Source organism: Artemia sp. Qi Xiang Cuo, chromosome 14 (genome assembly GCF_049724085.1).
Source record: "Artemia sp. Qi Xiang Cuo chromosome 14, ASM4972408v1, whole genome shotgun sequence".
Taxonomy (NCBI): domain Eukaryota; kingdom Metazoa; phylum Arthropoda; class Branchiopoda; order Anostraca; family Artemiidae; genus Artemia; species Artemia sp. Qi Xiang Cuo.
The window spans coordinates 59,296,914-59,312,716 of NC_142807.1; the positions used below are offsets into that span (position 1 = coordinate 59,296,914).

The 15,803-nt window shown below is 34.3% G+C and overlaps 1 protein-coding gene across 1 annotated transcript in view; it reads left to right on the plus strand.

Annotated features, from left to right (window-relative positions):
- Positions 1-15,803, plus strand: part of LOC148944704 (uncharacterized) — a 224,531-nt gene that overhangs the window by 153,325 nt on the left and 55,403 nt on the right. The gene's annotated exons all lie outside the window — the stretch shown is intronic.

The window sequence follows — 15,803 nt, forward strand, 5'->3', positions numbered from 1 at the left end:
TTAATACGTATATTAGGGGCTCGCCTACTAGTCAATACCTCGCTCTTGAAGCTAAAGTTTGAATTTTGTTTCAATTCTTCAAAAATGACCCCTTAATCACAAAGGCCGTTATTTAGAATAAATAGCTCTTATGAAAGTACTAAAAAATATTTGGCTTAAAGAGCGAGGTACTGACTAGGGGGTGAACCCAATCATACACGTAATATTCTCTGTTCGTTTTAAGTTTTGATGTTACTCCTTATTTTCCGTTGGAAAACTTGTTTTTTATATTTAATTTCTGATCTTTTTTTAAATAATGCTGGGAAATCCGTCGCCCCCTTCATAGCAATGTCCCTTCCCCTATGAAAACTTCCTTCACGGAAAGATCCTCCCACATAACCCCCAACCCACCCACAACCCTATTACCAGAAAAAATCCCCCCTGAAAACGTCTGTATACTTCCTAATAACCAATACTATATGTTAACATTGGGCAAAATTCATAACTTTCAGCCCTCCCCCCGGGGACTTCGGCAGATTAAGTCATCCTGAAGGACATAGTTATCATATTTTCAACCATGCTGAACAAAATGGCTATCTCAAAATTTTGATCGGGTAACTTTGGGAAAAAAATGAGCGTGGGAGGGGGCCTAGTTAACCTCCATTTTTTGGTCACTTAAAAAGGCCACTAGAACTTTTAATTTCCGATCCAATGAGTCCTCCCACGATACTCTAGGACCACCGGGTCGATACAATCACCCCTGGAAAAAAAAAAAAATAAACACGCATCCGTGATCTTTCTTCTGGCAAAAATATACAAAATTCCACATTTTTGCAGATAGGAGCTTGAAACCTCTACAGTAGGGTTCTCTGATACGCTGAATCTGATGGTGTGATTTTCATCAAGGTTCTACGACTTTTAGAGGGTCTTTCCCCCTTTTTTCGAAAATCAGCCAAATTTTCTCAGGCACTAAACATTTGATGGGTAGGACTAGACTTGATGAAAGTTATATATTTGAAATCAGCATTGAAATATGATTCTTTTGATGTATCTATTGGTATCGAAAACCCGTTTTCTAGAGTTTCGGTTACCATTGAGCCGGGTCGCTCCTTACTTACAGTTTGTTACCTCGAAGTGTTTGATATATATATATATATATATATATATATATATATATATATATATATATATATATATATATATATATATATATATATATATATATATATATATATATATATAACAAGAGTACCGGGATATATATATATAGTACCGGGAGCCCGGTGGCTCCGCAACCGGGTCCCGGAGCTTGGCACTTGTCAGGCTTCTATATATGGATTTTCATTGTCGCTTGTCTTCTTACCGTAGACAATTTGTTCTCTTTTCATACTTCAGTCTTTTCAAAGATATTTGATTATTAAAGCAAGTCTAATTTCTAACAAAGATTTCTGCTAAGCTTCAAATTTTTGGTTTTCTTTTTTAATGTTTTTGAATTTTTGTAATCTCTTGTTAAAGTAAATACAAATATTTTTACAACTACAAGTTTTTTGCTCTTTGCGAAATTTAATGTCTTTCAATACTGTGTCTTTTGAAAGATATTTGATTATTACAGCACGTCCGATTTCTAACAACGATTTCTACTAAGCTTCACGTCCGATTTCTTATATATATATATATATATATATATATATATATATATATATATATATATATATATATATATATATATATATATATATATATATATATATATATATATAGTATATATATATACACGAGAACCGGGATGTATATATAGTACCTTGTACATATATAGTACCGGGAGCCCGGTGGCTCCGCCGCCGGGCCCCGAAGCTTGGCACGCGGCACGCTTCTATGTATAGATTCTCATAGTCTTTTTTCATCTACCCGCAGCTAATTTGCTATCGGTTCAAACTGCAGGCTATCTAAAGATTATCAGTTGGCAATGTATATCCCCTATCTAAGGATGATATCCACTAAGACTCAAAGTTTTGTGTTATCTTTTAATGTTTTTAAACTGTTATAATTTCTTGTCTAAATACATACAAACATTTTTGCAATTACCAGTTTTTTGCTCTTTACGCAATTAAAAGTCTTTTCACACTGAATCCTTTCAAAATTATTTGATTATTACAGCACTTCCGATTTCTAACAATGATTTCTACTAAGCTTCAAACTTTTGATATTATTTTTAAAGGTTTTTGAATTGTTGTAATCCCTTGTTAAATATATACAAATATTTTTTTAAATTACCAGTATTTTGCTCTTTACGCAATTTAATGTATTTCAATGCTATGTCTTTTCAACGATATATGATTATTAAAGCAAGTCCAGTTTCTAACAAAGATTTCTACAAAGCTTCAAACTCTTGGTTTTATTGTTTAAGGTTTTTGAATCGTTGTAATCCCTTGTAAAAATATATTCAAATATTTTTCCAATTACCAGTTTTTTGCTCTTTACTCAATTAAATGTCTTTTCATACTGAAATCTATTGAAAGATGTTTGATTGTTACAGCGCGTCCGATTTCTAACAACGATTTCTACTAAGCTTCAAACTTTTGATTCTATTTTTCAAGGTTTTTGAATTGTTGTAATCCCTTGTTAAAATATGTACAAATATTTTTGAAATTACCAGTTTTTTGCTCTTTACGCAATTTAATGTCTTTTCAAAGATATTGGATTATTAAAGCAAGTACATTTTCTAACAAAGATTTCTACTAAGCTTCAAACTCTGGGTTTTATTGTTTAAGGTTTTTGAATTGTTGCAACCCCTTGTAAAAATATATTCAAATTTTTTTGCAATTACTAGTTATTTTTTCTTTACGCAAATTAAATCTCTTTTCATACTGACGCCTTTTCAAAGATATTTGATTATTACAGCAAGTCCGATTTCTAACAACGGTTTATACTAAGCTTCAAACTTTTGGTTTTATTTTTAAGGTTTTTGAATTGCTATAATCTATTGTTAAAATATATACAAATATTTTTACAATTGCCCATTTTGGCTCTTTCGGCAATTTAATGTCTTTTCATACTGCCGTCTATTCAAAGATATTTGATTATCAATCAGTTCGTGGTAACGAACTGTAAGTAAGGAGCGACCCGGCTCAATAGTAACCGAGACTTGAAAAAACAGAGGTTCGATACCAATAGATACAGTAAAAGAATCATATTTTAATGCTAATTTCAAATATATATGTTTCATCAAGTTTAGTTATACCCATCAAAAGTTACGCGCCTGAGAAAAGTTGTCCTATTTTTGAAAAAGGGGGAAAAACCCCTAAACGTCATAGAACTTTTATGAAAATCACACCATCAGATTTAGCGTATCAGAGAACCCTACTCTAAAAGTTTCAAGCTCCTATCTGCAAACATTTGGAATTTTTGCATTTTTGCCAGAAGAAAGATCACGGATGAGTGTTCATTTGTTTTTTTCTTTTTCCCAGGGGTGAAAGTATTGAAGCAGTAGTCCTAGAGTATCGCGGGAGGGCTCATTTGAACAGAAATTAAAAGTTCTAGTGCCCTTTTTAAGTGACGAAAAATGGAGGGCAACTAGGCCCTCTCCCACGCTCATTTTCCCCCCAAAGTCACCCGATCAAAATTTTGAGATAGCCATTTTGTTCAGCATGGTGGAAAAGTACAATAATAATGTCTTTGAGGATGACTTAATCCCCGAAAGTCCCCGGGGAAGGTCTGCAAGTTATGAACTTACAGAAGTTATTGGGAAGTTATTGGAAAGTATACAGAAGTTTTCAGGGGGGATTTTTTCTGGTACTTGGGGGGAGGGGGTTGGGGGCTACAAGGGAGGATCTTTCCATGGAGGAAGTTTTCATGGGGGAAGGGACATTGCTATTAAGGGGGCGCCGGGTTTTCCAGCATTATTTAAAAAAACAATCAGCAATTAAATAATACGAAAACATTTTTTTCAACTGAAAGTAAGGACCAACATCAAAATTTAAAACGAACAGAAATTATTACGTATATGATTGGGTTCGCCCCCTAGTCGTTACCTCGCTTTTTACGCAAACTTTTGTTTTGTACTTTCAGAAGATCTATTTATTTTAATTAACGGCCTTTGTGATTGAGGGGTCATTCTTAAAGAATTGGTACAAAATTTGAACTTTAGCGTAAAGAGCGCGGTATTGAATAGGGGGCGAACGTTTTAATTATTCATGCACGGTGAGCCAAAATCAAAGCTGCATTAATTCAAAAAAATTCAGAAATTAAATAAAAACCTTTCTTTTTTAAGCTGAAAGTAAGGAACGACATTTAAACATAAAACGAACAGTAATTATTCCGTGTATGAAAGGGGCTGTCCCCTCCTCAATGCCTCGCTCTTTACGCTAAAGTTTGATTCTGTCCCACAACTTTATTTTTTAAAACAATTAAAACATTAGCGTAAAGAGGGATGCTTTGAGAAGGGGACAGCCCCTTTCATATACAGAATAATTTCTGTTCGGTTTATTTATTTACAGCAAGTCTGATTTATTACAACGATTTCTTCTAATCTTCAAACTTTTGGTTTTCTTTTTTAAGGTTTTGGAATTGTTGTAATCCCTAGTTAAAATATATACAAATATTATTGCAATTGTTAGAACTGTTGAATTGGAATTGTTAGTTGTTAGAAATCGGACTTGCTGTAATAATCAAATATCTTTGAATAGACTTTGGTATGAATTGATTAAAAAAAAACTTCCGAAAAATAAGTTTTTCAAAGAAAAGTAAAGGCCATTTTAAACTTAAGCTCAGCAGATACAAATGCCTGTTAAAATTCAAATTCAAAACGACCAGAAATTACTATAAAAGGATAAATGAAACCCAAAACGAACAGAAATTAAATAAACAATCAGAGCAAAAAAACATACAACAAGTAGTAATATAAATGAATAAATAGATCTTAAAGCGAGTAATGCTTAGATTGAATATGAAAATCAAGCTTAAAACGAAAAAAATAGTTTGGTATTAAAGTATAAATGAAACTTAAAACGAACAGAAATTAAATAAACAATCCACGCGAACAAACATACAATATATATTAATGTAAATAAATAAATAAATCTTAAAACGAGTGAAACTTAAATTGAATATGCAAATCAAGTTTGAAACGAATAAAAATAACTACAAACAAGAGTTTGGGTATCGCCTCACTGCAGAAGCCTAAAACCTACTGCGTCATTGGCGCCTTACTGAAAACTATATGAGTCTCGAACAGTCTTGGAAAGTATAAACAAAATCAAATTAAATATTAGATATACAATGATATTAATTTTTGAAAGATCCATGAGTTCAAGATTTTTTTTTACTGTAATTTTTATTTTCATTTTCAATGCTGTAAGAACTGGAAAAGCATAAATTTGTAATATACGAGTAATTCGTTTTCAGTGAAGCGCCAATGACGCAGAAGGCTTTAGGTTTTTACAGGTAAAGAAGCGGATAGTATCCAAATTTTTTTTGTAGTAAAACTATATTGGTCTTGAACAGTCTTGAAAAGAACTACTAAATTAAACTGAATATTCTAAGTATAATGATATTAATTACTGAAATCTACTAAGTTCAAAATTTCACTATAATGTTAATATTTATTTTTAAGATTAAGTACAAAAGAAAACATTTGTAATATAATTCGTTTCCAGTAAAGTGCCAATGACGCAGTAGGTTTTAGGCTTCTGCAGTGATGTACTGCAATATATGGATTCTTCATATGGATTCCTATTGTCGCTTGTCTTCTAACCGCAGACAATTTGTTGTCTTTTCATGCTGAGGTCTTTTCAAAGGTATTTGATTATTAAAGTCCAATTTCTAACAACTATTTTTACTAAGCTTCAAACTTTTGGGTTTATTTTTCTAGGTTTTTGAATTGTTGCAATCTCTTGTTAAAATATATATAAATATTTTTCAAATTACTAGTTTTTTGCTCTTTACGAAATTAAATGTTTTTTCATACTGCGGCTATTCAAAGATATTTGATTATTACCGCAAGTCCGATTTCTAACAACGATTTCTACTAAGCTTCAAAGTTTTGGTTTTATTCTTTAAGGTTTTTAAATTGTTGTAGTACTTTGTTAAAATATATACAAATATTTTTAAAATTACCAGTTTCATTGCTCTTTCGCAATTAAATCTCTTTCAGAGGCAACGCTGTAGCGTTGCCTATAGTAAAGGCCATACGACTCCATTGTTTTATTATTTTTTATTTCCCTAGAGGCACCATTGGCCCATTGCCTTCTAAAGACCAGAGCTGATTTTCAACTTATATCCCTTTCCTAATATCCCTTTCCTAATATCAACTTATATCCCTTTCCCTTTTTTTTAAGTCAACTAAATCTTTCCTGATATATCACAGATACACCCTTTTAACAGCCTTGGATGAACCCAGTGTGTTTTGATTTAGTTCATGTTCCAATTCAGCACGCCCTGAAAGTTTTAACTCCCTACCCTTAGCCGTTTCTGACAAACCCTAGATAAGCCCCTTTAGTAAAATTGAATGCATATAGCATATTTTGATTTACTTCAACACTCCCAACAACATGCTCTGAAAGTTCAAGTGTAATACGGTACCCTTAGTTATTGCTGCGATATTGAACAGACGACCTCTGAAATTTTCATCTTAACACCCTTAGCCTTATAATAGTAGTAGTAAAAATAATGTATACTTATGCATTATAAATAACCCACCGTTGTACACGAAAGAAGTCAAGTTTGGTTAATGCTAATGAAATAAAAATAAAATAGTAGTTTAGAAACAAACTTGGGCTATATATTTGCACATTAAGGGTGGGGGTGGGGGATAAAGCACAGCATATATTATATACATAACCTAACCTAATCTAGGTACCTCCCCCCCTAAATCCCAAAAGACAACAGTATAAATATTGTAAACGCAATAAGAAATCACGCTTTGCGATCCATTTATCTAGCAAATACCCGTTTCTCTGGTTTCCTGTCTGGTTTCCTTTTACAGACTAGAGCGGTGGGTTATTTAAAATGCATAACTACCTAATAATGATAGTGGGTCTAGGCGTCCCCCACCTCGGAAACTTCCTCCCTGGAAAATTCCCCACGCAGAAAATTCCATTCAAATGAATTTTGCCCAAAGAAATTTTAAATCTCATTAGAATTGGATCTTTGACATTTTAACATAAGAAGATGGGACTGCCACAAACGGAATCATATATGGCAAAATAAAAAAAAAACTATTACATTCAAAGCTAATTTTTAACAGATGTTTTACTGTTTTTAGAAAACGTTTGTATGAACAACATTTTATAATATAAAATGACAAACTTTGAAGCTTAATTTTAAAAGTTTGGTAGTAATCCGAATATTGAGCGAACATTTGATATTACATACTTAAATTACGGAAAATCTTAATTAATTATCTACTAAATCGTTTGAAGGTATAGAAAGTCAAAAAGTTCTTGCTATTCAATATCTGCAGAGCAATTTTTGAAGGGTTGCTCATTCGGCCCAAAGTATAAACACACACTGTTCAGTAAATGATTATACTTTGATTCGGGCAAACTGATAATATTTTATTAATCTCTTTTGCGCGTCCATTATGATTTATAAAGATAGGTTGATTGGTCGACTACAGTTAATGACTTGTTGCTTTTCGACTATATTTTCCTGGAAAAAGGATGATAGTGTTTCCTAATGTTTTAAAATTGTTTATGTTTTAAATCTTGAATGGAAAAAGTCATAATAATTCACAATGTACAAATCGCAAGCAGTGTTGCCAGTTGCTTGGTCTAAAGTTACACCGCCTTAAAGTGAAAATGCACCGAAGGAACGATTTTTCCCCTAAAAAAATACACTGATTCAAATAATCAATGCGCACCGCCTAAAAAAAGTGCCAAAATGTGCCTTACCTGGCTACTCTGATCGCAAGGTCTTTAACACTTAGTTTTTAATCAACGATAATAACACAACACTCGGTTGGGTAATGTACACAATCCTTGAGACATGTCATCTATTGTTTGTTTTTGCTTTAAATATTTTACATCTGTTCTATTGAAGTGTCATGTATCGCAATGTTTTTTGAAAAAAAGCGAATTTTGCAGTATTGTTCTGATCAGTCATTCATTCACTCAGTCGTTTATGATGAACAGTGCAGAAATGAGTCAAAGCAATAGAAACCTAACGATGAAAATTTATGAAACATGTTAAAGGCTAATTTTGTCATGTTTCTTGATTCGTCATTGAGGGTGGTTATTTTTTATTTTTATATTATATATTGTGGAATATGGATACAGTAGTATGGTAGTATGTGAGACTCCAGCCCTCCTCCTTCCCCAAGTGGCACATCAGGAATGATTTTGGTCCCTTGGCCCCGTCTACTTCAACTTTTGAATACTTCTAGCCATTAAACCCCAAGTTTAATGGTTGTTTTCAGGAATTAAGGAGACCATTCCCATAGATTTTGAAAAAGTTTTTGCCCTTCCCTTTTTTAAGTCTAAAGGAAACACTAACCACTTCCAACTACCACAAATCAACCATCAATAGATAAATCAAATCCAATACGAAGAGAAATTAAAATAAATAACCCAAGTCGAACTCAAAACGAGTAAAAATTAATATGAGCAGGGCTGAGACTCCCCCTGCCCTCAGAAAGCCAGAACATAATTTCCATTCTACTGAAAAAAATGAATATGGATATTTATTCATTAAAGTTTTAATAATTTTTGATATATTCAAGTTAAAAAAGGGAAAAGATTCAAAATATATTTTGCTTTCAGTAAAGTGCAAATTATTTTTTGGTCTTGAGAAGGCATGGGGGTTGTCAGCCCTAATCATGCTATTAAACTTTATTAGACGTTGTCAAAAAAGATTTAGGTTTTAAGCAAGCTCTCTGTTACCGTATTAAGCGAAGAATCCTTCACTAGACCCAAACAGCATCCTTTGGTAATATATGCTGGAGTGTTGTACCTGCATTTCCAAAAAATGTTCTTGGAGGAGCAGTATATCGTAACTTTGGAGCATTTAATCAATTTTGGAGTTCTTGTGATATGTCCCGTTAATATCAAAGGAGGTCTTCTTTCACTATATATTATGTCTTTCTTTTTTAGCAAGGGCACTTTCTATCATTGATTAGGTAAGAGCCACTGTAGTTGGCGCACTAACAATGTTTAGTTTTGAAAGTATAGTATTTAGAGTTTGGAATGATTTTCGTTGGTATAACATTGAATATACTGAATCAATTTTAGACTTACAGGTACAGTATTGATTAATTTTGAGTATGATACTTTGGGGCTGGAGGAGGTCATTATGAAGCTAAAAAAGGAAAACATACACATGAAAGAATATATCGTGATTCGAAACTCGCCTGTATCTTGAGATGTTTACATAAACTATCAAAGCGATTTTCTAACTTAACGAAATATTAGCAGTTATGGTTTCAAATTAGATTTTGTAGGATATAAAACTGTCTGCACGAGTTACTAAATTGTCAGTTTTAAAATATTTCACTTTAGATTGCCTAGCAATAGACCTTGGCAAAAATTCTTGGTTTGGCCTTTACTTTGGTCTACTGGTAAGTTCACTCAGTTTATCAGCAGACATTGGACTCCAGTGATATTTATTTTGTTGAGCCCTGTTTGATAGCGCACGGCTGGTTATTAGTTTTATTTGATGCATCAATATTTTATTTATAGACTGCTTGCACTTTTTTACCAGACAGAATGTTCTCGTGTACGTCTTAAAGCGTTATGCATTGTGTTGAATTTGTTCGTGCAATGTGTTGAATCATTTTGTTTTTGTATTGTTCGATATTCATATTTATTATTGACTGTCAGCTTTACTCCGAATAATCAATTGATTTCGTGTTGTTTTTTTGGCCGTTTGTGCCTGATACGAGGCGATAATGTAAGGGCGTTTCCTCAGTCAATTACACGTTTGTTTCAGTTTTAATAAAATTTGCAGTGAAACAATTAAAACTACGAATTTAAAATCAAAAATGAATCAGGCCTTGCCCGTCTTTCAGTGAAATTTACTGTGTCATTCAACGAAATCTTGGAATAGATTTTGGTCTATTTCTTGCCCAACTGTTTCCATATTGATGATCAATTGAGGGCTGTAATAATTAGTTTTTAGATTAAGGATAGGGTTGATTCTTTGGTCATTGCTTTGATTAATGATTCTTTGGACTTTAAGGACAAAGGTTTTAAGCGTCCATACTTAAACATACTTAGTCAGAGGTGACTGTCTAGCGTTGTCTTATCATTGCCACTTGCCTTCCCTCTGTTATTTTTTTCCCCAGCCCATTTTTATGATAGGGAAGGTTGTAAAAACTTGGAAGGGGGCTCTTTTGATTGGAATCTGAAAGTTCTAGTGCCCCTTTTAAAAGTTGAAAGAAACTAGAGAACTAGCAGTCCCCCTCGCGTGCTCTTTTTTGGTCCCAGACCCCGGTACCCCCACTAAGATATCTAATTTTGAAAATTTTGGGATACCCATTTCTCTCCGAATAGTTGAAAGGTCTAATATATATGCCTTATGAATATAATATTTGCATCATGTAAATATGATCACAAGTTATTTAATTTGCCAAATGCTTGAAGATAACTTTTATGCATAAATTTTTTTTTTATGGCTTAAAACTTTTACAGATTGTTCTCTAGACCCAGAAGGTTCCTCATATGTTGGAAGGGGGAGGGGGGTAGATCAGAAATAGACCTACAGACTTGAAACTTACATCCATAATTCATTGGGCCAAGAGCCGCTTTATTGCCAACAAAAACAATTTTGGGGCTCAGGCTACCCAATTGCTGAAACACGAAAATGGGCCAGCAAACTTTTTCCAAACCAGCTTAAATCTTATATCTGTGACACGGAATTGAAGAAGAGAAACAAGAATCGATGCTCTTGGACTAAGAGGGCCCTAATACAGGAGGAAAACAATATAAAACAGGTAAGGTTGGTTCTCTTGAACAGGCCCCAACAGAGGATCAAAAAGTAATTTTTTATGAACGGTTTATATACATATATATATATATATATATATATATATATATATATATATATATATATATATATATATATATATATATATATATATATATATATATATATATATATATATATATATATATATATATATATATATATATATTCAACTTGAGGTTATGGACTGCCCATTGGCTTGAATTTTATTCGCTTGAAATTTATTCCCCCGGGGCCTTAGGCTATGGGAACCCAATGACCAAGCAAAAATTGAAAAGAAAATTTGAGCCCGTGGCCGTTAGAAAGGGGTCCAAAAATGGTTTAAAATCTCTTCTTAATTGAGAAATGAGACCCCAAATATGGGCCCAAAAATGGTTCAAAACAACTTTCTCGAAGGCTTCAAACTTCCAAGAATCGCTGCCTGGTCCAAAGTGACCAAACATTTCGTTGGGAAGAAAAAGAGTACTAGGGGGCCTGGAAATAGGCAAATTGTTGTCCCAGGCCATGTCAAAAATTGCAGCCGTCAGCCCCTGAGCCAAGAGGACCCTAATGTAAAGCATTACATAGAGGGTATCTTTGCCCCTGGAATGGGGCACTAAAAGGGCCCGAGATTGATTAACCGCCTGAAAATTTCTATCCTTAAATTCTTAGGTGAAGAAGACCCTAACGTGAAAGAAAGAAAAGAAAGTACAAGTTCCTCTCAAAAACAGCCAAATAAGGCAAACAACTAAAAGATGTCACCTCCTGGGCCAAGGAAACCACCAAGCTAAAAAAAACTAGGCCGGGTTTCAAAAAGCTAGGACAAAGAAAAATCGATTAGTTTAAAACTTAGGCTACATCTGAAAGTGTTCAGGTTATGGGAAGTCCAAATTGCCAAGAAAAGCAAAACTTCGGGGCTTTTTCCTCTTAAATTGGGCTCGAAAAGTTTCTTCTGATCAGCTAAAAACTTATAACTTCAAGTCCTTGAACCAAGGGAACTCAAATGCAATAGAAAAATATTGCCCCCCCAAAGGACAAAAATCAGTTTTTGGAGGGGCTTGAAATTTACATTTGTAAGCTCCAGATTCAAAGGGACCCTAACATACACAAGAAAATTAGATTGTGGGCACGTGACTTTAAAAATAGGCGAATTTCTTTTTCTGATTTGGCTGAACCTTAAGCATGAAATTTAAAAGTCCCAGGGAACCCTTATTGACACAAACACAAAAAGAAAATGGTTTTTCAGAACAGAGATTTGGAAATCACTTATAGGTATTTGCCAATCGGCTTTCAAGTCATATGTAGATGGGCCAAGGAAACTTTAATGATGTGAAAATTAAAATAAAAAGTTTTATTGATCCGTGATGTTAGAAAATAGGCACAATGTTTTTTTCCATATCTCTCCTATAACCCACCACCTGATATAGTATATCGGGGGTCCGGTGTATTCTCCCCCCTGAAAATTCCCCAAGAAAGTTTCTCCAACAGAAATATACCACACTCCGCAGAAAATTTTGTTCGGAAAATTTCCCTCAGGCAAACTCCCTGAAAAATTCTTCCTGCGGAAAATCTCCCTCGTCGAAAATTTACCTCTAACAATTCACCCCTGGAAAATTTCTCCCGACATGTAAAATTGAGCAGCAAATGGGAAATTAAGACAAATAAAAAAAAAAAAAAGAAAAGAAGAGATTCTGGAATATTCTACCTATATTCCGGAAAACAAGTAGAATATATTGTGTAATTTATATATTTTCACGTTAAAATCAAACAATTCGTGTTAGCAAACTGTAAGTAAGGAGTGACTCGGCTCAGTAGTAACCAAAACTCTAAGATATGGGTTTTCAACAACTGTATATACATTAAAAGAATTGACTTTTTATACTGATTCCAAATCTATCTAATTATTTAAGTTAAATATTACCCATCAAAAGTTACAAGTCTGGGAAGATTTACCTGGTTTTTGAAAAATGGGGGATAACCCCCAAAAATAAATGGATCTTAATGAAAATCACACCATCAAATTCAACATATCAGAGAACACTCTTGTAAAGGTTTCAAGCTCATATCCACAAAAAAGTGGAATTTTGTATTTTTTGCCAGAAGAAAGATCAGAGATGCGTGTTTATTTATTATTTTTTTTTTGTCTCAGGCGTCATCATACCAAGCCAATGGCCTAGAAAATAGGGGGAGGGCTCATTCGACTAGAAATCAAAAGTTCTAGTGCCTTTTTTAAGTGACCAAAAGATTGGAGGGCAACAAGCCCCCTCCCACGTTCCCCTCAACTCCCACTCCCGACTCAAAAACACATGAAAAAAGCCCAGGAAGCCCCCGCCACGTCCCTTTCCCCAGCCACGGCGTCCCCATCTGCTGCCTCTCCCAGCTGCAGCGTCCCCCTAAGCGTGGCGTCCACCCAGCCAGGGTGTCCTCCCAGCCATGGTGTCCCCCCAGCCACAGCGTCCTCTCAGCCGTCGTGTCTCCCCGACCCTGGTGTCCCCCCAGCAATGGCCTCCGCCCCGTCAACCCCTTCCCGCCGCGCCCCCAGCTACGATGTTCAGGGTAGCCTGCCCCGGGTGCCCCCCCTCTTTTGAACGGCCCTGTTTATACTGAAGGGGAGCTTAGCGAGGACAACGAATTTTGAAAGAAAAATTGGGGTTGTAACGATTCTTAGCCCCCAAAAATTTTCTCTTCCTTGAAAATTTGAGGATATGAAACAAATACAACACCTTTTATACAATGTATGACGTCATTGCAAAACAATCATGTATCTTTTTTATCTTTAAATGCACTTAACTTGACGTCCTTCACATGATTTTTTTTTTGTAAATTAAGGCTCTAAAGTAGTCAGCGGAAGGGTGCACATCCTGCCAATGATCCACCCAAATACTGCCATGCCCCACCAGTGGGAATCTAAAATCTAAAATAGAATAACCTAAAATGAAAAAAAAAATTATAAAAAAAATTAAGATAAATTATCTATTTAGGTAATATAAAATTTCTATTGGGATTTTTTTTTAATAAGCAGCATACCCTCAATAATACTCCAAATCTGCCGTGATTATCATGACTTTTTCCGTAAATCAGATAAAATCATACCCCTCGCTTTAGGGTTCTTTGGGGTAGGTTAACCTGACCTGTTAAACTTTGAAAATAATGTAACTAATATATAGTTTTATTTATTGTTGAATGGGCAAGAAAAGAACGCCCCCCCCTTTCAGGGCATGTTACCTAAACCTAACCTTAATACGTATCACATAACCTATACACTAGAAAAAAAATATACGAACCAAATAATAGTACAGTACAAAGTAATGTAAAGAATTAGATTTGTCTTTTTTTAAGCAATTAATCTTCAATTACCTACAAGATATGCCGTAATTATGGCAATTCTATCTAATAAGGCTAATTTGGCCAGCTCAACACAGACATATGCCCCCACCCTTGCGCACAAGGTGCTATTAAAGTGAAAGTCGCCTTAATCATATACGAGAGTCAGTAGTCTCAATGTAAATATTGGCATCATTTCAGGTCGTTAAAAAATACTAAAACTGATTAACGTGATTTATGACTGAACTGAATAGTTCAGAAATATCTTTGGGACTGGGCTCATTAGGGTAGTTTCAGATTCCTTCTGAAATGTGAGAAAATACGTAAGAAGTTTGAACATTTAGTCTTGGAACAGCCAAAAGACAGTTTTAAGCTCCCCCCCTCCCTAAGAAAAAAAAATAATCAAAAAAGGGCATAACACCACTACCTAAACGGACTTATGCCTATGAAATATATAGACTGTCAAAGAAAGCCAAACTTTTTGAAGGGATGCAACGTCGGATCAGTCAACAGCCTCGTCCCAGTCCTAGAAAAATCCTTCGTAAGAGGCTACAAGCGTGACTTTTCACTAACTAGCAAAGTTTTTCTACTAAATGGATAGGACTTTTGGGAATGGATACACAGCCTAAGTTACGACCAGGGAATGTGTTTTCAATTTACTTTCTCCAAATTCTCCTTGCTGGCAGACTTTAAAAAAGAACAAGAAGATAAACACTATTCGGATGACTATTACGAAGTAATTCTAATTTTTAGTTTTCTACTTTCGGAGGAAAGGTTACAAAAAGTTTTGAAAAACGCATGAAAAATATGTTTATATGCATTTTGTTACGTTTTATGATTTGGACATAAGTTTCGGGGGTTTGTCCAAAAGAATTTGGGCAAATAGTTCTACTGCTAGGGTTTGTCAAGGATTCTGTGAAGAGAAACCTGCTTGAGCTTGTAAAAAAATTAATGCAAGTTTAGTTAAGAGTCTGGTTATCTTCAACTATAGAGCTTGCCAATTTCTCAGAGTTTAGTAATTTCTGAGACTATTTTTGGGCAATTGCCAGTTGAGCAAGTTTCTATTTATAATTAAATTTGGTTTTCTACTATAGAGCTTGGTAATCTTCAACTTAGCTTCAACTATAGAGCTTGGGAATTTTTGAGAATTTAGAAATTTTTGAGACTGTTTTTAGGCAATGGCCAGTTGAACCTTTTTCTGATTATCATTAAATTTGGTTTTCTACTATAGAACTTGGCAATCTTCAACTTATCTTTAATTATAGAGCTTGGTAATTTCTGAGAATTTAGATATTTCTGAGACTATTTTTGGGCAATTGCCAGTTGAGCCAGCTTCTAATTATAATTGAATTTGGTTTTCTACTATAGAGTTTGGCAATCTTTAACATATCTTCATCTGTAGAGCTTGGAAATCTCTGGGAATTTTGAAATTTCCGAGACTATTTTTGGGCAATTGCCAGTTGAGCCAGTTTCTAATTATCATTAAATTTGGTTTTCTACTATAGAGCTTGGCATCTTCAACTTATCTTCAACTATAGAGCTTGTCAATTTCTAAGATATTAGAA